Source organism: Ranitomeya imitator, chromosome 2 (assembly GCF_032444005.1).
Source record: "Ranitomeya imitator isolate aRanImi1 chromosome 2, aRanImi1.pri, whole genome shotgun sequence".
Classification (NCBI taxonomy): Eukaryota; Metazoa; Chordata; class Amphibia; order Anura; family Dendrobatidae; genus Ranitomeya; species Ranitomeya imitator.
In genome coordinates this window covers 474,435,065-474,460,498 of record NC_091283.1, presented here as the reverse complement: position 1 = coordinate 474,460,498, position 25,434 = coordinate 474,435,065, and positions in this window count along the sequence as shown.

Sequence of the window (25,434 nt, the reverse complement as noted above, 5' to 3'; positions counted from 1 at the left end):
GAGAGATCTAAAAATGATAGTTTCGAGAGGGCACCATTCAAATATCAGGGACCTGGAGCAGTTTGTCAAAGAAGAATGGTCTAAAATTACAGCAGAGCATTGTAAGAAACTCATTGATGGTTACCGGAAGCGGTTGGTCGCAGTTATTTTGGCTAATGGTTGTGCTACCAAGTATTAGGCTGAGGATGCCAATACTTTTGTCTGGCCCATTTTTGGAGTTTTGTGTGAAATGATCAATGTTTTGCTTTTTGCTTCATTCTCTTTTGTGTTTTTTCATTTAAAACAAATTATATGAAGATAATAATACCAAATAATTTGTGATTGCAATCATTTTCAGGAAGAAACTGAGTATTATCTGACAGAATTGCAGGGGTGTCAATACTTTTGGCCACAACTGTACCTATTCTATGTGTATATATCTATTCTATTCTAACCTGTCAGTGTGATTTTACTGTACACCGTGCTGATTTGCCGGCTTTTCAAAGGACACCGGTGCGTAAAAATCGGACAGCAATACGGATGTCATACGGATGTTGCGATAAAAAAAATCGCATGACACTCGCATGACCATCGCATGATTTTCCTCCGTTATATTAGTGAACTGAATCCCATTGCCATGAAGAATTCGCAAGGATTCCTCAGGAACGCTGCCAAAAGCTAGTGTCTGAATATGCATCATATTTACAGCAGGTCATAACAGCCAAAGGGGCTCTACTAAGTACTAAAGATTCTTGTTATGAAGGGATGTAATATTTTTCGGACTTCAGTAATTAAAAGTGGAAATTATCTAATATGTTCAATTATTTGTTAGTTATACACAGAAATTACATAAAGAACATGATGCAATCACTCCCATCATATGAAGTCTGCCCTTTAACAATGCAAATTTTGTCCTTTGGCAATTGTATCCCATAGGGTCTTCTCAATATAGCACGCTAGGAGGCAACGCAATTCCCTCTATCCTTTGTCATGTTGACACATTTATGTACACCGGACAGACCTGATATGACAAAAGTGTCCCTCATATGAATCATTTTTCTACAGACAAGAAGCTCGCCTCTCACATCACAAAATGGGCATAGAGTCTTCTAACGTTATCCCTCATTCTGTCGCCATTGTGTCTAGAAACAGGTGTCACAAGTCACCTTGAAAAGGAAAATGGTGGATCATACAGGGTCCAATTAATTCCTCCCTTTCCTGTAGATAATATCAGGCTTGATCATCAGAATAGTACTCTTCCTTTCAAAACTTGTAATAATCCCCCCATATAATCTGAGACTACATTGAGTGTGAATATGACTGCAACATCAGCTGTGGGACGGAGGGAAGTAACACTTATATGGAGCTAAAATCACAAGGTCAGCGCAGAACAACCCGCAGGGACTCGTGAGTGAAATAGCGTCATTCTGACCAAGCAATCCCCACTCCACACTCACAGTGTTATTACACACTGATTATGAAATATAGCACTTATAACAGCTGGCAGATATATCATCAGAGGTGAGGAATGTAATTAACAAGATGTTGCTCCGATCAACACCTGAAAACATTGTAGGAAATTAACTTTCTTATAAAACTTTGCAAACCACATTATTCTAGCTTGACCTAAACTTTATATAGTATAGTAACACCTCGGGAATCAATATACGTGTATAACCATAGAGTATTAAATGTATATTAAACGATATTATAGACTATCCCCGGTGTTAACAATAAAAAAGTGGTGAGTGGTGACCTGACCACTTAATTAGGGAGAAAGGCACCAACCACCAAAACTATGGAGTAAACCATGAAAGTCCAGACAAAATTGTATAGTAAAATATGTATCTTTATTGAATATTAGCAACAGTTATACTAAAAATAAAATAAAATAAATTGTGTGCACATATCAGGACAATTAATATATAAAACATATATATCTAAAAATATTAAAATATAAATATAGTCAATATTTATAGATGGTGGACCAAAGAATAATGCCACCCCCTGGCGAAGGAATTCAATTCCGAAATGCGTGTGGGGGGTGCGCATTATTAGGACCAGGTAGCACCTAAAGGTATGGATCTCCATTATCTTAGCACACTGAACTATGCACTATGCTCTTTGATTTTTTCACAGAGGTTTTTGATACTTGATTAATTTATGTCACTCCTGCAACTTCATTCCCACAAAGGAAATATATTTTTTCTTTCTTTGCTGTGTTGATTTTTGTGGTACACTCTTAGACCGACGTCACACACAGCGTATGAAAATACGGTCCGTATATTACGGCCGTAATACGCTGAAAAGTCCCGAAAATAGTGGTCCGTAGCTCCTCCGTAGGCAGGGTGTGTCACCGTTTTTTGCGCATGGCATCCTCCGTATGTAATCCGTATGGCATCCGTACTGCGTGTTTTTATCGCAGGCTTGCAAAACCGACATACAAGGGATCCATGTGTAAAAAAAAAAAAAAAAACATATATACTGTCTATATATATATATATATGTCAGTAGACACATATATGTATATATATTAATATTTCATCCAGCGCGATATAGCAGAAAGCCCGTAATTCAATTACCGGCTTTTGCTTTCTCCTTCCTGAAACCCGACATGATATGAGACCTGGTTTACTTACAGTAAACCATCTCATATCACCATTTTTTTTGCATATTCCACACTACTAATGTTAGTAGTGTGTATATGCAAAATTTGGCCGTTCTAGCTAGTAAATTAAGGGGTTAAATTGCGGAAAAAATTGGCGTGGGCTCCCGCACAATTTTCTCCGCCAGAGTGCTAAAGCCAGTGACTGAGGGCAGATATTAACCCCTTCCCGACCTTTGACGCCACATAGGCGTCATGAAAGTCGGACTCGGTGCCAATCCGACCTGTGACGCCTATGTGGCGTCATGGAAAGATCGCGTCCCTGCAGATCGGGTGAAAGGGTTAACTCCCATTTCACCCGATCTGCAGGGACAGGGGGAGTGGTAGTTTAGCCCAGGGGGGGTGGCTTTACCCCCCCGTGGCTACGATCGCTCTGATTGGCTGTTGCAAGTGAAACTGCCAATCAGAGCAATTTGTAATATTTCACCTATTATAACTGGTGAAATATTACAATCCAGCCATGGCTGATGCTGCAATATCATCGGCCATGGCTGGAAACACTAATGTGCCCCCACCCCACCGATCGCCCCCCCCCCCCCAGTCCTCCGATCGGTGCAATGCACCGCTCCATCCTGTGCTCCGCTCCCCCCGTGCTCTTGTCCGCCCCCCCCGTGCTCCAATCACCCCCCGTCATCCGATCCAACCCCCCTGCACTCCGATCCACCCCCCCGTGCATCATCCACCACCCCCGTGCTCCGATCCACCACCCCCGTGCTCCGTTCCACCCCCCCCGTGCTCCGTTCCACCCCCCTGCGCTCCGATCCTCCCCCCATGCTCCGATCCCCACCCCATGCTCCCCCCCACCCCATCATACTTACCGATCCTGCCGGGGTCCGTCCGTCTTCTCCCTGGGCGCCGCCATCTTCCAAAATGGCGGGCGCATGCGCAGTGCGCCCGCCGAATCTGCCGACCAAAGTGCATTTTGATCACTGAGATATCATCTGTCACAGTGATCAAAATAAAAAAAATAATAAATGACCCCCCCCCCCTTTGTCACCCCCATAGGTAGGGACAATAACAAAATAAAGATTTTTTTTTTTTCCACTAAGGTTAGAATAGGGTTAGGGTTAGGGGTAGGGTTAGGGGTAGGGTTAGGGGTAGGGTTAGGGCTAGGGTTAGGACTAGGGTTAGGGTTAGGGGTAGGGTTAGGGGTAGGGTTAGGGGTAGGGTTAGGGCTAGGGTTAGGGGTAGGGTTTCGGTATGTGCACACGTATTCTGTTCCTCTGCGGATTTTTCCGCTGCGGATTTCATAAATCCGTAGTGCTAAACCGCTGTGGATTTATAGCGGATTTACCGTGGTTTTTCTGCGCATTTCACTGCGGTTTTACAACTGCGATTTTCTGTTGGAGCAGTTGTAAAACCGCTGCGGAATCCGCAGAAACAAGTGACATGCTGCAGAATGTAAACCGCTGTGTTTCCGTGCAGTTTTTCTGCAGCATGTGTACAGCGATTTTTGTTTCCCATATGTTTACATTGAACTGTAAACTCATGGGAAACTGCTGCGGATCCACAGCGTTTTCCGCAGCGTGTGCACATACCTTTAGAATTAGGCTATGTGCACACGGTGCGGATTTGGCTGCGGATCCGCAGCGGATTGGCCGCTGCGGATTCGCAGCAGTGTTCCATCAGGTTTACAGTACTATGTAAACCTATGGAAAATCAAATCCGCTGTGCCCATGGTGCGGAAAATACCGCGCGGAAACGCTGCGTTGTATTTTCCGCAGCATGTCAATTCTTTGTGCGGATTCCGCAGCGTTTTACACCTGTTCCTCAATAGGAATCCACAGGTGAAATCCGCACAAAAAACGCTGGAAATCCGCGGTAAATCCGCAGGTAAAACGCAGTGCCTTTTACCCGCGGATTTTTCAAAAATGATGCTGAAAAATCTCACACGAATCCACAACGTGGGCATATAGCCTTAGGGTTAGGGTTGGAATTAGGGTTGTGGTTAGGGTTGTGGTTAGGGTTATGGCTACAGTTGGGATTAGGGTTAGGGGTGCGGGGGGGTTAGTGTTGGAGGTAGAATAGAGGGGTTTCCACTGTTTAGGCACATCAGGGGTCTCGAAACGCAACATGGCGCCACCATTGATTCCAGCCAATCTTGTATTCAAAAAGTCAAATCGTGCTCCCTCACTTCCGAGCCCCGACGTGCGCCCAAACAGTGGTTTACCCCCACATATGGGGTATCAGTGTACTCAGGACAAACTGCGCAACAATTACTGGGGTCCAATTTCTCCTGTTACCCTTGTGAAAATAAAAATTGCTTGCTAAAACATCATTTTTGAGGAAAGAAAAATGATTTTTTATTTTCACGGCTCTGTGTTGTAAACGTCTGTGAAGCACTTGGGGGTTCAAAGTGCTCACCACATATCTAGATAAGTTCCTTGGGGGGTCTAGTTTCTAAAATGGGGTCACTTGTGGGGGGTTTCTACTGTTGAGGCACACCAGGGGCTCTGCAAACGCAACGTGACGCCCGCAGACCATTCCATCAAAGTCTGCATTTCAAAAGTCACTACTTCCCTTCTGAGCCCCGACGTGTGCCCAAACAGTAGTTTACCCCCACACATGGGGTATCAGCGTACTCAGGAGAAACTGGACAACAACTTTTGGGGTCCAATTTCTCCTGTAACCCTTGGGAAAATAAAAAATTCTGGGCTAAATAATTATTTTTGAGGAAAGAAAACGTATTTATTATTTTCACGGCTCTGCAATATAAACGTCTGTGAAGCACTTGGGGGTTCAAAGTGCTCAACACACATCTAGATAAGTTCCTTTCGGGGTCTAGTTTCCAAAATGGGGTCACTTGTAGGGGGTTTCTACTGTTTAGCCACATCAGGGGCTCTGCAAACGCAACGTGACGCCCGCAGAGCATTCCATCAAAGTCTGCATTTCAAAACGTCACTACTTCACTTCCGAGCCCCGGCATGTGCCCAAACAGTGGTTTACCCCCACATATGGGGTATCAGCGTACTCAGGAGAAACTGGACAACAAATATTGGGGTCAAATTTCTCCTGTTACCCTTGGGAAAATTAAAAAATTCTGGGCTAAATAATTATTTTTGAGGAAAGAAAATGTATTTATTATTTTCACGACTCTGCATTATAAACTTCTGTGAAGCACTTGGGGGTTGAAAGTGCTCACCACACATCTAGATAAGTTCCTTTCGGGGTCTAGTTTCCAAAATGGGGTCACTTGTGGGGGTTTTCTACTGTTTAGCCACATCAGGGGCTCTGCAAACGCAACGTGACGCCCACAGAGCATTCCATCAAAGTCTGCATTTCAAAACATCACTACTTCACTTCCGAGCCCCGGCATGTGCCCAAACAGTGGTTTACCCCCACATATAGGGTATCAGCGTACTCAGGAGAAACTGGACAACAACTTTTGGGGTCAAATTTCTCCTGTTACCTTTGGGAAAATAAAAAATTGCAGGCTAAAAGATCATTTTTGAGAAAATAATTTTTTTTTTTTTCATGGCTCTGCGTTATAAATTTCTGTGAAGCACTTGGGGGTTCAATGTCCTCACCACACATCTAGATTAGTTCATTTGGGGGTCTAGTTTCCAAAATGGGGTCATTTGTGGGGGATCTCCAATGTTTAGGTACACAGGGGCTCTCCAAACGTGACATTGTGTCCGCTAATGATTGGAGCTAATTTTCCATTTAAAAAGCCAAATGGCGTGCCTTCCCTTCCGAGCCCTGCAGTGCGCCTAAACAGTGGTTTACCCCCACATATGGGGTATCAGCGTACTCAGGACAAACTGGACAACAACATTTGTGGTCCAATTTCTCCTATTACCCTTGGCAAAATAGGAGATTCCAGGCTAAAAAATAATTTTTGAGGAAAGAAAAATTATTTTTTATTTTCATGGCTCTGCGTTATAAACTTCTGTGAAGCACCTGGGGGTTTAAAGTGCTCAATATGCATCTAAATAAGTTCCTTGGGGGGTCTAGTTTCAATAATGGGGTCACTTGTGGGGGAGATCCAATGTTTAGGCACACAGGGGCTCTCCAAACGCGACATGGTGTCCGCTAACAATTGGAGCTAATTTTCCATTCAAAAAGTCAAATGGCGCGCCTTCCCTTCCGAGCCCTGCCGTGTGCCCAAACAGTGGTTTACCCCCACATATGAGGTATCGGCGTACTCGGGAGAAATTGCCCAACACATTTTAGGATCCATTTTATCCTATTGCCCATGTGAAAATGAAAAAATTGAGGTGAAAAGAATTTTTTAATGAAAAAAAAGTACTTTTTCATTTTTACAGATCAATTTGTGAAGCACCTGAGGGTTTAAAGTGCTCATTAGGCATCGAGATAAGTTCCTTGGGGGGTCTAGTTTCCAAAATGGGGTCACTTGTGGGGGAGCTCCAATGTTTAGGCACACAGGGGCTCTCCAAACGCGACATGGTGTCCGCTAACGATGGAGATTATTTTTCATTCAAAAAGGCAAATGGCGCTCCTTCCCTTCCGAACCTTACCATGTGCCCAAACAGTGGTTTACCCCCACATGTGAGGTATCGGTGTACTCAGGAGAAATTGCCCAACAAATTTTAGGATCCATTTTATCCTGTTGCCCATGTGAAAATGAAAAAATTGAGGCTAAAAGAATTTTTTTGTGAAAAAAAAAGTACTTTTTCATTTTTACGGATCAATTTGTGAAGCACCTGGGGGTTCAAAGTGCTCACTATGCATCAAGATAAGTTCCTTAGGGCGTCTAGTTTCCAAAATGGGGTCACTTGTGGAGGAGCTCCAATTTTTAGGCACACGGGGGCTCTCCAAACGTGACATGGTGTCTGCTAAAGAGTGGAGCCAATTTTTCATTCAAAAAGTCAAATGGCGCTCCTTCCCTTCCAAGCCCTGCCGTGCGCCCAAACAGTGGTTTACCCCCACATATGAGGTATCAGCGTACTCAGGACAAATTGGACAACAACTTTCGTGGTTCAGTTTCTCCTTTTACCATTGGGAAAATAAAAATATTGTTGCTAAAATATAATTTTGTGACTAAAAAGTTAAATGTTCATTTTTTCTTTCCATGTTGCTTCTGCTGCTGTGAAGTACCTGAAAGGTTAATAAACTTCTTGAATGTGGTTTTGAGTACCTTGAGGGGTGCATTTTTTAGAATGGTGTCACTTTTGGGTATTTTCAACCATATAGACCCCTCAAACTGACTTCAAATGTGAGGTGGTCCCTAAAAAAAGTGGTTTTGTAAATTTCGTTGTAAAAATGAGAAATCGCTGGTCAAATTTTAACCCTTATAACTTCCTAGCAAAAAAAAATTTTGTTTCCAAAATTGTGCTGATGTAAAGTATACATGTGGGAAATGTTAATTATTAACTATGTTGTGTCACATAACTCTCTGGTTTAACAGAATAAAAATTCAAAATGTGAAAATTGCGAAATTTTCAAAATTTTCGCCAATTTCCGTTTTTATCACAAATAAACACAAAATTTATTGACCTAAATTTACCACTATCATGAAGCCCAATATGTCACGAAAAAAGAATCTCAGAACCGCTGGGATCCGTTGAAGTGTTCCTAAGTTATTACCTCATAAAGGGACACTGGTCAGAATTGCAAAAAACGGCAAGGTCTTTAAGGTCAAAATAGGCTGGGACATGAAGGGGTTAATAGCCTGGAGAGGCTATTGCCCCCCCCCTCCTGGCTAAAAACACCTGCCCCCAGCCACCCCAGAAAAGGCACATCTGGAAGATGCGCCTATTCTGGCACTTGGCCACTCTCTTCCCATTCCCGTGTAGCGGTGGGATATGGGGTAATGAAGGGTTAATGCCACCTTGCTATTGTAAGGTGACATTAAGCCAAATTAATAATGGAGAGGCGTCAATTATGAAACCTATCCATTTTTAATCCATTACTAGTAAAGGGTTAAAAAAAACACACACACATTATTAAAAATTAATTTAATGAAAAAAACACAAAGGTTGTTGTATTAATTTATTCTACTCTCAATCCACTCACTGAAGACCCTCGATCTGTAAATAAAAAAAAAAATAATAAACCAAGAATATACATACCTTCCGAGGATCTGTAAGGTCCAACGATGTAAATCCATCTGAAGGGGTTAAAATATTTTGCAGGCAGGAGTTCTGTTAATGCAGCGCTACTCCTGCCTGCAAAACCCCAGCGAATGTAGGTAAAGTAGGTCAATGACCTATATTTAGCTTCATTTGCGGTGAGGCGCCCTCTGCTGGCTGTTCCTAGATCGTGGGAACTTTCCTAGAAAGCTCCTTGGCTCGAGTTCATATGAGGACAACCAGCAGAGGGCGCCCTCTTATGATCTCGAGCCAGGGAGCTTTCTAGGAAAGTTCCCACGATCTAGGAACAGCCAGCAGAGGGCGCCTCACCGCAAATGAAGCTAAATATAGGTCATTGACCTACTTTACCTTCATTCGCTGGGGTTTTGCAGGCAGGAGTAGCACTGCATTAACAGAACTCCTGCCTGCAAAATATTTTAACCCCTTTAACCCCCTTTTTTAACCCTTTACTAGTAATGGATTAATAATGGATAGGTGTCATAATTGACGCCTCTCCATTATTAATTTGGCTTAATGTCACCTTACAATAGCAAGGTGGCATTAACCCTTCATTACCCCATATCCCACCGCTACACGGGAATGGGAAGAGAGTGGCCAAGTGCCAGAATAGGCGCATCTTCCAGATGTGCCTTTTCTGGGGTGGCTGGGGGCAGGTGTTTTTAGCCAGGGGGGGGGGGCCAATAACCATGGACCCTCTCCAGGCTATTAATATCTGCCTCCAGTCACTGGCTTTACTACTCTGGTGGGGAAAATTGTGCGGGAGCCCACGCCAATTTTTTCCGCAATTTAACCCCTTAATTTACTAGCTAGAACGGCCAAATTTTGCATATACACACTACTAACATTAGTAGTGTGGAATATGCAAAAAAAATGGTGATATGAGATGGTTTACTGTATGTAAACCATGTCTCAAATCATGTCGGGTTTTAGGAAAGAGAAAGCAAAAGCCGGTAATTAAATTACCGGCTTTCAGCTATATCGCGCTGGATGAAATATTAATATATATACATATATGTGTCTCAATGACATATATATATATATATATATATATATATATATACCTAGTCTATGTGTACACATTTATTCTACCTATTCTACTGTAAGCTGTCAGTTTGATTTTACTGTACACCGCACTGAATTGCCGGCTTTTCTCTCTACAGCGCTGCGTATTCCTCGCAAGTCACACTGCTGGTCCGTGTGTGATCCGTATTTTTGGGGCTTCCATAGACTTTCATTGACGTTTTATTTGCGCAATACGGTGACAAACGCAGCATGCTGCGATTTTCTACGGCCCTAGAAAGCCGTATAATACTGATCAGTTTAATACGGCAGATAGGAGCAGGGGCATAGAGAATAATTGTGCCGTATTTTTTGCGAGTTTTACGGACGTAGTTTCTGCGCTCTTACGTCCGTAAAATTCCTGGAAGGTCCTGGAAGGGCTGATTCTTAGGAAGGAAGGCTGCCGGAAAGAAGCAGGGCGCGTCCGAGGGTGAGTATATACCTAATAGGAATATACTCACCCTCGGACGCGCCCTGCTTCTTTCCGGCAGCCTTCCTTCCAAAGAATCAGCCCTTCCAGGACCTTCGGTGACGTCGCGGTGACATCGCGGCTTGTGATTGGTCGCGCGAGCGGTCACATGGGCGGCCGCGCGGCCAATCACAAGCCGCGACGTCACCGCGACGTCACCGCAAGGTCCTGGAAGGCTGATTCTAAGGAAGGAAGGTTCCCGGTTAGTACCAGGGCGCGTCAGAGGGTAAGTATTGCGATATTTTTTATTTTTATTCTTTATTTTCCACTTAAATCTGAATTCCAATACCAATTCCCGATATAAACATATCGGGAATCGGTATCCGAATTCCGATTCTAGATTCAAAAGATCGCTGACTTCATGGCCGACCCCACACTCATGAAACCCGACCTTGCCAAAAGTCGGCGACTTTTGAAAAATTTCGACCCGTTTCGCTCATCTCTAATCTGCACCGTCGCAGCTACAGCCACAAAATTTTGCACAGTCGCACGTCTGGACCCCGAGAGCGTCATAGGATATGTTGTGAGGCGAAATTTTAACCCCGTGCCAAACAATTCATCAAACAATTTTGCCCCTATCTACATAATGGGGAAATAGTGAAAGGAAAAGTGTTGGAGCAGCTGCCAGATGTGAACAAGGGGGACTTAAAGAGTGAGAGCGATGGCGCCAAAGAGTATATACCGTACAGTTGCTAAGGTGTGACCCCGACATGGGATATTCACCACACACGGGGATATGAACACACACACAAAATGCGCTACACACTACCACGTGCTTCAAGACATATACCACCCTCAGCACACATACACCAACCTAGCCACATAAAATTCGAAACACAAAAGTCGCCGCTCAAAACTCGCCACGCGCAAAACTCTCCATATGCAAAACTAGGCTCACGCAAAACTCGCCACGCGTGCAAAACTCACCTCATGGAAAACTCGCCACACGCAAAACTTGCACACGTGGAAAAATTGCCACATGCACAAAAGTTGCAACACATGCAAAAGTTGCCTCACACAAAACTTGCACATACTCAAAACGCACCACACATAAAACTCGCCACGTGCAAAACTCGCCATGCGCAAAAGTTGCTGCATACAACTTGCTACACTAACCTGTCACATGCAACTCGACACACAAAAAGTTGCTACACGCATGTCGCCACACAAAACTCATCTCACAAAAGTCGCTACATGCATGTCGCCACATGCAACTCAACACACACAACTTGACACATGAAACTCGCCCTAAAACACACGCAAGTCTGGTATTATCCTTCAAAAATAAAAATCTGATTTATAAGCAGGCAAACTATAAGAGCAACAAATGTACCATATAGGAAATACGGCAGCTGTCAGTCACATGACCTGTCTATTATGTGTATGTGTGAGCTAATATATACTGCCAGGGAGGAGGGCTTCCTGTTGGCTGGGGATTTATCAGGCTGACAATTTAGCTTACAAATATTGAGGTAAAAATACTGACCAAATAACGTGTGAACGCAGTCTAATACAGGAGGAGGTGACATGCAGATATATACTATATACAGGGGAGATGACACACAGATATATACTATATACAGGAGAGATGACACACAGGTATATACTATATACAGGAGGAGATGGCACACAGGTATATACTATATACAGGAGGAGATGACATACAGGTATATACTATATACAGGAGGACATGACACACAGGTATATACTATATACAGGAGGAGATGACACACTGGTATATACTATATACAGGGGAGATGACATGCAGGTACTATAGACAGGGGAGATGACACACAGGTATATACTATAGACAGGGGAGATGACACACAGGTATATACTATATACAGGAGGAGATGACATACAGGTATATACTATATACAGGGGGAAAAGACACACTGGTATATACTATATACAGGGGAGATGACATACAGGTACATACTATATACAGGGGAGATGACACACAGGTATATACTATATACAAGGGAGATGACACACAGGTATATACTATATACAGGGGAGATGACACACAGGTATATACTATATACAGGAGGAGATGGCACACAGCTTACAAATATTGAGGTAAAAATACTGACCAAATAACGTGTGAACGCAGTCTAATACAGGAGGAGGTGACATGCAGATATATACTATATACAGGGGAGATGACACACAGATATATACTATATACAGGAGAGATGACACACAGGTATATACTATATACAGGAGGAGATGGCACACAGGTATATACTATATACAGGAGGAGATGACATACAGGTATATACTATATACAGGAGGACATGACACACAGGTATATACTATATACAGGAGGAGATGACACACAGGTATATACTATATACAGGAGATGACATACAGGTGTATACTATATACAGGAGGAGATGACACACACATATATACTATATACAGGGGAGATGACACACAGGTATATACTATATACAGGGGGAGATGACATACAGGTACATACTATATAGAGGAGGAGATGACACACAGATAAATACTATATACAGGAGGAGATGACACACAGGTATATGCTATATACAGGAGGAGATGACACACAGGTATATACTATATACAGGGGAGATGACACACGTATATACTATATACAGGAGGAGATGACACACAGATATATACTATATACAGGAGCAGATGACACACAGGTATATACTATATGCAGGAGGAGATGACACACAGGTACATACTATAAACAGGAGGAGATGACACATAGGTATATACTATATACAGGAGCAGATGACACACAGGTATATACTATATACAGGAGGAGATGACTTACAGGTATATACTATGTAAAAGAGGAAATGACACATAGGTATATAGAGGAGGAAATGACATACAGCAGGTATATACTATATACAGGGGAGATGACATACAGTTATATACTATATACAGGAGATGACATACAGGTATATACTATATATAGGAGGAGATGACATACAGGTATATAGTATATACAGAAGAGATGACATACAGGTATATACTATATACAGGAGGAGATGACACATAGGTATATACAATATACAGGAGGAGATGACATACAGCAGGTATATACTATTTACAGGGGAGATGACATACAGGTATATACTATATACAGGAGATGACATACAGGTGTATATTATATATAAGGGAGATGACAAACATGTATATACTGAGGGGGAAATGAGAGATGTGAGGTAAAAATGAGGGGTGTGAGGTGAAAATGAAAAAATGAAAAGGTGTGAGTGCAAAATGAGAGGAGTGAGGGAAAATAGTGGAGTGATCGGAAAATGACAGATGTGAGGTCGAAATGACAAGTGTTAGGGGGGAATGAGAGGAGTGAGGGGGAAAATAAGAGGAGTGAGGGGGAAAATGAGAGGTGTAAGGGAGAAAAAGAGAGATGTGAGGGGGAAAATGAGAGGTGTGATGGGAAAATAAGAGAAGTGAGGTGCTATAACTAACCACAGATATTTACTATGCCCAGGCAATGCCGGACTCTTCAGCTAGTATTCAATAAAGATACATATTTTACTTTACAATTTTGTCTGGACTTTCATGGGTTACTCCATAGTTTGAGTGGTTGGTGTCTTTCTTGACCTAAACTTGTATAAAAAGCTATTACGGCACTGCACTTTATGTACTATTGATACTTGTACTATTATCAATGTACTATTATTAATGTACTATTGATATTCAAGTGACAGGTTACCTTTAATGCACACATATTACACATAACCCTTCAGTGCTGGTAACACATACAATCCTTAAGTGCTTGAGACACACACACACCTTCAGTGCTGGAGATGCAGAAAACACACACCTTCAGTACAGGAGACACCAATACACCTTCAGTGCAAGAGACACAGACTCTTTCAGTGCAGGAAACACACTCCTTCACTTCTAGAGACACCCAAATACACTCTAAGGGCTCATACTCACCTGCGAGAAACTCGGATGAGTCTCGCATGTTAATTCCCGCCACTGCACCCGGCACTCAGATCAGAGCGTGCAGCCGCCGAGGAATACATGCAGCTGCACACTGAGTGCCGGCAGCAGCGCCAGGTATTGATGTGCGAGACTCATTGGAGTTTCTTGCAGGTGAGTATGAGCCCTTACAATGCTACACACACACCTTCAGGGCTCTAGACACACACCACTTCAGTGATGGGGATCTAGCGGTGCCTGAATGACACCCCTAGGCACCACTCAAATACCATACAGTAGACGAGAAGGCAGAAACAAAACACCGGCTTTATTGAAAAACAGAGGATTATATGCCAGAAAATAAGACTAACAGTTATTGTAATGAAAACAGCAATAATAGATACAAGTAGAGATAGCTGGAGCATGTCACATAAGCTGTACTCATGCTATGACAATGCAAGGTTCAACACAAACAGTATAAACAAGTTTCATGGACTACTCTCTTCTAACTTACCACCTGGCTTCCGATAATCAGGCCATGCTGCTACAGCGTCCTAGCTAAAGACGTATGGTCTACACCTTAGCAGCACAGCTAAACACCGGTATCTCACTCACAGTTCTGCAGATTAGAAGGAAACAGAAAAATGAAGATATTGGGTTCTCCTATCGAACCCCACACAGACTTTTAGAGCCAGACTGGATAGGTTATTAACTTCGGCATGGACCTGTAGCATTATCAGCAAAAGTAAAAAAGATTTCATGGCGAGCCACCATCCTAGGACACCAACTTTTTATATACTGCTACCTTTCCTGGCTCTGCCTTTGTAGCCAGTACTGATCAGCAGCAATCAGGTCTTTCTGGGACTAAGTGCCGCTCTTCTCAAACTGAGCATGCTCACGGGACGACCTCCCGTTGGAGGTCGGGGGTCACATGCTCAGGTCCTGTTGCATCTCCTATTGGACCATCTGGAAGGTCCTGGAGCGCTACTTCTATAAAAAGTTTGCATGGCCGCTCAGCCATGCGCTAGTATAAACTTGATAACGTGTGTGTAGATGAATGACTGTCGATGGATGAAAGCTCCTTAATCATTCCCATTCCTAGTGTTGTTGACTGCTCGCAAATGGTGGAAGCTATTTAGCGCCTGACAGTGCTACCTGCACACCTATCACACGTTACAGTGCCTTTTGCAGTGCACACTTATACAGCACCATGCACAATCAGTGCGCTTTCCTGACAGCCTGTCAGTGTAGGGTGGGAATTCTCGCTTGGACTCTGCATCTGACTCAGGGCATCCTCAGGTGCGGGTACCCCAGTACAGAGATTGCTGTCAGCTTTTGCCTTTCTTAGTGGACTATTGGAACCTGGACTGACTTGCACCCTGGACATAAGTATGGAGGCTATTGCCAATCTAGAGGTGGGTGATCTAGAAAATGCCATGATTTTTTCATACACTGATGAAGATGCTGCACGAATTTTGTCTGGCTCAAATATGGACACTAACTTTTTAAGTACACCTACGTCTGATATGTTAAGGAAGAGATGGGAGAATGAGAGGAGAAGGTTGATCTCTTTAGAACTCCATGTTTTAACCCTGACTGAATATTTCAGGGCACAAAGGATTCCGAGGGGGCTACGGCCACATCTGAGACCAACTCTGCTACAAGACTGTGCAGTTTTGTATGAAGTTTGAATCAATCTCCAATAAGTATGCGTTTGATATAATGCTGCTGAATATCGAATTCCTGAAAAGGGAGATGGAGCTAATTAAGATAAAAGTTTATGATCTTGAGGAACAGATCAAAGTGCAGCTGACAGCACAAGTCTGGGGTCCCATTAAAACTAAGATCGAGGAAAATCTTGTGAAGTTCAGAAATGACATTGAGACCACTAAGAGAAATAAGTGGTTTCGTGATGCAGAGGACTATCGGGTGGGCCGGGTTTTCTCTTGGCAGATAAAATCTAATCAGAATCCCGGTAGTGAGCGTGGCAAACCTACGACCTACAAGAAGTATAAAAGACAACAGGGACAAAAACAGTCCAATTTTGGCTTTACAACGGCGGAGTCGGATTCCACGGATGAATCTACAACAGGGAGTAGTACCAGAGTGACCCATTTTTTGGGGAAAGGAAGAGTGGACAAAACTACTCCAGGAGACGTGGCCGCCGAGGGGGCCGAAAGCACAGGTAACAAGGGAGCGTCAAAGGAACAACGTCAAATGCGGAATACCACAATGAGAACGAGGAACACGAGGGAGATCCAGTGACTGATGACAGGCTGGTGGTAAATATTTCATCTGTTGAGTTATCGCAAGTAGAACTTAAAGTATTGTCTAAGGGTTTGTCTTTCTGTCCCTCCAATAATCAGCACTGGTTCAGTATTGGGGTTGATTTACAAGCTTTTTTTAGGAGATTAAGATTGTCATCATTTTTCTCCGATAAGGTTATTGAGAACAACGCCGTAGTTGAGGAGTCAACCGGTAGTTTTTTGCTACAGAAAGTGGGATTGTATAACAGAAGTAAGTTTTAACCACCAAGTAGGAACCACTTTGTGGAGTCCTACATTGAACTTGTACAGAGGGATATTGATAGGATGAAGACCATGTTTAGACCTAGGCCTAAGTATAACATGACTGCGTTGGAAAAATCAACTATTGATAAACTAGCAAAGAACACTACATTGACCATCAAACCAGCTGATAAAGGTGGGGTGGTGGTAGTAATGGATACCCCTAAATATAAGGCAGAAATCCAACGTCAGCTGGGGATCTTCTGGTATATGAGAAACTATCATGTAACCCTACTCCCCGGTTCCAGAGGGAGTTACAACTTATGGTCAGTGATTCCCTTACAATGGGACTTATTGACCATAAGTTGTCTGAATACTTGATTGTGGATGCACCTGTGACAGGCACCTGTGCCTGTGATATACGTATTACCGAAGATCCATAAAGACTTGTGTAACCCGCCGGGCAGACCGATTGTGTCCGGCAGAGGCTCAATGTTTAACAGGACTGCGATCTTCCTTGATAAGGTGCTACGCCCCTATGCTATAATGGCAAGGTCATACATTAAGGACACGAATGACTTTCTAAACAAAATCAGTGATACAGTAATCTCGGAATCTACTATTCTGGCCTCATTTGATGTGGTATCGCTATACACGTCAATTGAACATGAGAAAGGTTTGGAAGCGGTATCTTGTGCGCTATCGGACTCTGACGTGGCCCCAGAGTGTGCACAGCTTGTCCTCGCGCTGCTGGAATTCATCCTCAGGAGGAATTATTTCTTCTTTGGGGATGAGTATTTCCTGCAGCTGAGGGGTACCGCCATGGGGTCCAATGTGGCCCCCACATATGCTAACATCTATATGACGGTATTCGAGGACAGGTTTGTGTACAATTCCAACTTTTGGCGCCATATCAGAGCTTGGTGGCGCTGCATTGATGATATTTTTGTTACATGGGATGGTGATCTCAAAGGACTGGAAGATTTCTTGAGGGAGCTCAACAGTGTATACCCAGAATTACAATTTACCCTTACCCACTCAACAACTCAGATACAGTTTTTGGATACGTTGGTATACAAAGATGGGAGGGAATTGAAGACCGATATCTATATTATGGAGACAGATAGAAACAGCCTTTTGTTAATTAACAGTAATCACCCCAGGAAGATGGTGGGCTCCTTGCCGTGGAGTCAACTTTTGCGTGTTAGGCGCATTGTATCAGACGAAGAGAGGGTGGATTTACGACTGGAGGAGATGTGTGTTAAATTTTTGAAGAATTGTTATCCAAGGGCGGAGGTGAATGAATTTAAAACTAGGGCCCGTAACTTGTCACATGATAGCATTCGGAATATGCCACTGAGTAGACAGCCTTGTGAACGTATCCCCTTTGTGTCTACTTACAACTCTGCCAGTAACCAAATTGGCCGAGTTTTGAAGAGACATTGGGCGTTTCTCCAACGGGGGCTCCCGTCTGTTATAGGTTTTAGGTCGTTCCCAATGATGTCATTTAGGAGGGGTCGGAATTTGAGGGACAGACTAGTGAAGTCTGATATTGGCACTGAGAGGACCTCCACCCAGCGGTTGTTAAGCACAGCCAGGCATGGTAATTTTCCGTGCTTAGGCTGTGCTTGTTGCAACAATATGCTTAAGGGTGAGTTTTTTATCACCCCCACACTGGCAGAAAGATTGTTTTGAAAGAGAGGTACACCTGTTTGTCAAGCTACGTGGTGTATATGATTATATGCCCATGTGGCTTGACTTATGTGGGTGAGACCACCACAGAGGTAAAAACTCGCATTAGTAAACGCAAAAGCACTATAAGGACAGGCCTGACGGACCTACCGGTTCCAAAACATTTTTTAGAGAAGAGTCATTCTGTAAATCAGCTTCGATTCAGGGTTATTGATAGTGTCCTTATATTGAGGAGAGGAGGTGATAGGGTGCAGATACTCAAAACAAAAGAGATGAGATGGATCTATACATTGGGGTCTTTACAACCTAAAGGTTTAAATTTAGACTTGAATCTATTATCCTGTGCGTAATATGACCTATACCCCTCGGGGCAGCAGGTTCACCAGTGTATGTGTGTTTTTATTTTGACATTGGACTTGAGGACATTTTTTGTTTAATGCCTTGTTTTTATTCTTTATTTTGCAGGTTACTATGGGACAGTCGGTGGCTGGATGGGATGGAATCGATATTGGATAATGGATTATTTATATCCTATAGAATTGATTAATAAATGGATGTTTATTGATATTATTTTTTCCTTCTTTGCCATCCGACTGTCTCATTGTACTGCTAATGTGCTTTGTTCCTTCACTCTTTTGCCTGTTTTATTCTTTGTTATTTACCGTATGTTGTGGGGGTCTAGGTTTTTCCCATATTTTTCATTGGCGTAATGTTAATAGAGATGGAGATCTCTTTTATATATATGTGCGCCTTCTTTGGGTGGGCAGGTGGAGCCTGCGGTGTCTGCGCTTGCACGTTTTTGCTCTCAGGAGGAGCCCTTATCTTTTTGGGTCTTGTCCGGGCTTTGATGCGCTTGCGCGTCAGCGCAGTAGCTCCCTGTATACCTTATATGAGGGCACCTTAATAGATTTGGAGGCTGCGCTTGCGTATTAGATTACGGGGGCGGACCGGCACTACGGCCCGGTGGTGGTGGTTCATCCCGGACATTGCGCGCGTGCGTTCTTCTGCGGCGCCTATATGCTAGGTGGCCGGGAGGTGGCGCATGCGCCCGATGCGTTGGGGGTGGACCTCAGCTGCGGTCATGCTCGCTTTACGTTCTATGCGCCTGCGCTCCCCCATGCCTTTTCAGGCGAACTTTAGTGACCCGGAAGTGGTATACAGGTATTGGGATTCTTTAGAATATAGAGCACTTTGGATTGGGCGCATTTGTGGGATAATATGTACCAGACAGTGTGATAGGGTGTCTTCCCTTTTTGGCACAATGAACCGGGATTGGATATTGGGACAGTTTGATACAGCTGATTGGCCGATTGTTCCCATGGTGATGGAGATGCAGGAAGCAGCGGTTCGCCGATCCAGAAAGAATATATGAAGATCTGTGTATATATATGGTAAAGAGTGGGAGTTTTTATTCATTATATGGGTATATGTTGATAATGGAATTGTATGTAAATTACCGATGTCTGTTTTTTATATGATATCTGTTAATTGTGTTATGTGGGCGGAGTCTGGTGGTGATTGGTGCACTGTGTGGCTTCCACACTACTTAAGACAGCCCTCTATGTTGTATTGTATGCTTGACAAAGACCAAGTGGTGGTCGAAACGTTGCTGTACCATGGCTCAATAAAGCTTATTTTGAAGATTTCTACACCTGGATGGAGCGCTGTTCATTATGCATTGATTGGTCTGGCAATATCCGGGACGGTTCCCTGGATGTCGAACGGGCGCCCCAGTACAGAGAGTGCTGTCAGCTTTTGCCTTTCTTAATAATGGATAGGTGTCATAATTGACGCCTCTCCATTATTAATCTGACTTAATGTCACCTTACAATAGCAAGGTGACATTAACCCTTCATTACCCCATATCCCACCGCTACACGGGAATGGGAAGAGAGTGGCCAAGTGCCAGAATAGGCGCATCTTCCAGATGTGCCTTTTCTGGGGTGGCTGGGGGCAGATGTTTTTAGCCAGGGGGGGGGGGTTAATAACCATGGACCCTCTCCAGGCTATTAATATCTGCCCTCAGTCACTGGCTTTACCATTCTGGCGGAGAAAATTGCGCGGGAGCCCACGCCAATTTTTTCCGCGATTTAACCCTTTAATTTAATAGCTAGAGTGCCCAAATTTTGCACATACACACTACTAACATTAGTAGTGTGGAATATGCAAAAAAAGGGATATGAGATGGATTACTGTATGTAAACCATGTCTCATATCATGTCGGGTTTGAGAAGGAGATAGGAAAAGACGGCAATTGAATTACCGGCTTTTAAGCTATCTAGCGCTGTATGATATATTAATATATACATATATATATGTGTCTCACTGACATATATATATATATATATATATATATATATAGACAGTATATATGTTTTTACGATTTTTTGAGCACATGGATCCATTGTATGTCTGTATGTCGGTTTTGCAAGCCTGCGAGAAAATCACGCAGTACAGATGCCATACGGATTACATACAGAGGATGCCATGCGCAAAATACGCTGAGTGTGAGGCCGGCCTTAGAATTAGCACAAGCTCTAAGATTTGGCAGACCTAAAGACATCAACCCCTTCCTTACTCTGACACTACAGAGAATACTAGACATTCAAGTAAAAGTTCTGGAACCTTACATAATGGAACACAATGGTTACGATGGTTGTAATTTGTCCTCTCCCCTCTGTACCAGTCTGTCACTGTAAACCCGTTTACTGTAAACGATAACGATTTATAACCCTGTATGTAACCCATTTCTCATGTACAGCACCAATAATAATAATAATGTGTGCCAAATGTATGATAAAGCACAGGTCATTTAATAAGTTTGAGACTGTCTCAAAGTCAGAAAATAAAATTTGCAATTTTTTGCTTCCTAGTTAATACATTTTTTTCAACCCTTGAGACTCCAAACAAAAACTGAGTGATTAGAAAGAAAAGTTGAAAATTGAAAATTACATTACAATGATATATTTGTGCAATTGACACCAAAAACTGTTGTATACTTTAGGGTGCATTCACATATTCAAGTATCAAATATATATATATTTATATGGAAAAAAAATGGCAGAATCCGGAATAGGAGGTGCTGAAAGGGTTTTAGTAAGACCAATGTTTAGGTCCAGGTTTGTTAGGAATGATTAGATGAGATGTGCGAAACTAGTCATTTCAACCCTCCAATCCAGTGGGTGCAGCTGGTTTAAAGGGGCAGCTGAGTTGTTTATTCCGTGTCTGGGAGTAGAGGTGCAAACACCTCTGGAATTTGGGTCTATGTGCAGAGGTGGAAACACCTCTGAGATCTGGTCTCTGTGGGAGATGGAGAGACCACTTACCTCTGGTCAGACATTGCTGTGAGAATCTGGACAATATTGTATTATTGCATCCCAATATCTTAGCAATTTCCAGAGTGCTGCCTCCCTCTGTAAAACTTATAACAATTTCTGACTGTTCAGAGTCAGTTAAATCTATTTTTTGGCCCATTTTGCTGAGGAAAACAAGCTGCCTAATAATTTTGCACACTTTGATAAAGGCTGATGTATCCTTAGGCCGTAACCCCCTCAATACACAAATACACTTTATATTATCTGGTTCATTAAAATAAAAATTAAAGGGAAACTGTCACGTCCCCAATGCCCTCCAACCGGGAAGTCGGGAAGCATACACCTGGCTTCAGAGATACAGTGACGCTGCCGGAATGAGCGGCTCACATAAGCTAGATTTCCATCAGCGACGAAGACCCACTTGTGCAAATGATGTTATCACGCCCACAGGACTGACTAGTCTGGGGCAACTAATGCCACATCGACTAGTCAAAGCCCTCATTAGCTTAGGGAATGGGGACATTAAAATGCTTTTTTATACCTTGTTTTCACTGAATAACGTTATACAGGGCTATTTAGGCTGGTTACCTTTAAGGCTTATACAGCACGGAGGTGGAAAATATTCATAAAAATGATGACAGTGAAAATACTCTGTTCCCTTATAATTGTGCACACACTGTAAGTGGCAAGGTAAGAAAAAATGATATAATGGTTTCATTTAAAGTGCAGAAGAAATGACCTTGGACCGTCATATGAAATACCAAGCGACAGATCTGACTCCAATAGACGAGTTCATCTTGGTAAATGAGATGTGATGTTTGGGCGGCCAGCTTTCCTCAGATTAAACAGCAATTAGCTTCCTAAACGGCCATGTCCTTTTATATTTTACAGTAAAGAGGATGACACAACATTTGTGATTTACGGCATAAACCTTGTTACCCTATAAAGGACGTCTTTTAGCTGTGTCAATTAGTTTGATCATGTTATGCAATTCCATTGGAAGCTACCAAGGCAATTACAGAATTCTTCCAGTGGTGGAAAAGAGCACATTAGGGGCTTGACATCCTAGCATCATACATTTTTTTCAAGATGACATCTGGACATTTTATAAAAGATCGTTATAAGAGCATAAACGTGAATGATAGTCTAAACATGTTTTATTTTTCAAAACAGCTAGAGATAATGCTTTCAGCTTTCATTTTACAAACGTTTTCTAGAGAATGGAAGATGTGCCTCAATGGGTCGTCAAATTAGGATCATGTTGATTATTTCATAATGCACCTTTTCCTAATCTTCTTGCTATTCTTTCCCATTCCTGAGAGGAGGAAGGGAACCTGGGAGCCAGAAATGGCAGAGGTTTCTTGTCTTCACAGACTTTTCCCTCTTCCATAGATTGTCTTCACTGTTGCTTTATGCCTGCATTGTGAATAATTGGGGTATTGTTCCTATTGTAGTTTGACAATAAAGACTGATAGCACTCTTGTTCGTCTGAATGAGCTCTTAGAATTGAGCCTGATTTTGTTTAAATGGACAAATAAACTTTGTTACTGTTTTTTTTAATCATCTCCATCTGTTTTTATAAGAATGTGATAGCTCATAGCAATTCCCCACACACACCAGTGACGCCCACCTTGTACCTCCGCTGTCTAGACACGACATAAATTGTATTTTCTAGTATCCTGTTATTTTGATGCTTTCTTCCAAATTACACTCATCTCCTGCACCAGGGGGCTTCATCTGTGTCTCTCTGACAAGGACATTCTAAAAAGCATCCATTGCACTTATCCAAAGGCAAGGCCACAATGTTACGTAATTTGGTTACCCTTCAATGACTTTTTAAAGACCGTGAAATAATTACAAAGTCTTCCACGTTTAGATTTTTTTTTATTTTTGTGATTTCTTGCATTAAGTTTTATATCATATATTATAAGACCATTTTTATACAGATACAGGTATATAGAAATATCCTCAGCACAAAAATAACAATGCTTTTAAGACCAATTCTAACTCTAGAGAAATGGTTGGTAGGGGTAATTTATTAAGGCTTTTCTTGTTTCAAAAAGTTGCTAACTAGTTTTGCTCAAAATTAAGCTACTTTTTGCTATTGTACGCTTCTCTTGCTCATTTTAAAAAGTGGGTGTTATCTGGGGACATTTATCTATGTAATCAAAGGGGTATTCTCAGGTTTGGAATTATCTTCTAAGCTTGTGTAAGGGGATAGCTTCCCAATCACTGAGGGATGACTGGTGGGATTCTTATGGAAGTGCATCCTGTTGCTTCAGTGGCTTTCAATGTGACTTCAGGCCTTAACCAACAGTCACACTGACACCCGTAACATGTGCTGCCCATATACCAGTCACTCATCTCACTTTTGTGCCAAGCTGCTGTCACATGAAAAAATCTGGATAGAGACCGAAGTGCACACATCAGGGCAATACCGTGTAGAAAAGGGAGGGTGAAAGCGGTGGTACCACTCTCACCTGGAGGTGCTGTGTAAGATTCAATACCTGAAGAAGCCGCTGTTACAGCCCTGTGGCTGGAGGAGAGAAACCTTACAATGTACATTTACCAGAGTTCCATGTAACAGCAAACAAGAGCAAGCGTATGCATAAAAATAGGGATCACCACAAATAACTAGAAATAGCAAAAAAATCTTTATTTAAAGACCAACATACACAAGAACATTAAAAACATCTAAAAACATAGATAAGAATAATGGGTCCACCGTAATAGCAGATAAATGCTGACAAACATGAGCACCCTACACAGCTAATACAGATAATCTGTTACTATTAAACATAAACACAATCTGATCCCAATAGCCTACATAATACCTAATAGTGCACACTGTATAAATAAATGCTCCAAAATGCCAGACAGTCGGGTAAACACAAATGTATCACTAGCTAACGTGATCGCTAGGGGGTATGGTGTAGAGGCACTAGTCCCCCAAACCCTACCACCAGTTCACCCTCCTGCTAGATTCCAAAATGTCCCTTACCCGTATTGACCTTGAGAAAGACGCCTTGAGCGTCGATACGCGTGGGTCTTGGCACCCACACAGCTTTTCTGACCTGATATGCCTACCGGCTTAGGATTGTCCTTAAAGGGAACCTGTCACCCCCGTTTTTTGAGATTGAGATATAAATACTGTTAAATAGGGCCTGCGCTGTGTGTTACTATAGTGTATGTAGTGTACCCCGATTCCCCACCTATGCTGAGAAATACATTACCAAAGTCGCCGTTTTCGCCTGTCAATCAGGCTGGTCTGGTCAGGTGGACGTGGTGACATCGCTCTTTTCTTCCCCAGCTTTCCGTTGGTGGCATAGTGGTGTGCGCATGTCCAGAGTTCCGAATCCCCTGCGCGCACGTGAAGCAAAAGCGCGCGTTCTGCGCTATTGCCCCTGTCATCGGTGGGGGCGGCCATCTTCCTGGGGCCGCGCATGCGCAGATCGAGTGCTCTGCTGCACGCGGCCATTTTCCTGAAGCCCCGTGCAGCAGAGCACTCGATCTGCGCATGCGCGGCCCCAGGAAGATGGCCGCCCCCACCGATGACAGGGGCAATAGCGCAGAACGCGCGCTTTTGCTTCACGTGCGTGCAGGGGATTCGGAACTCTGGACATGCGCACACCACTACGCCACCAACGGAAAGCTGGGGAAGAAAAGAGCGATGTCACCACGCCCACCTGACCAGACCAGCCTGATTGACAGGCGAAAACGGCGACTTTGGTAATGTATTTCTCAGCATAGGTGGGGAATCGGG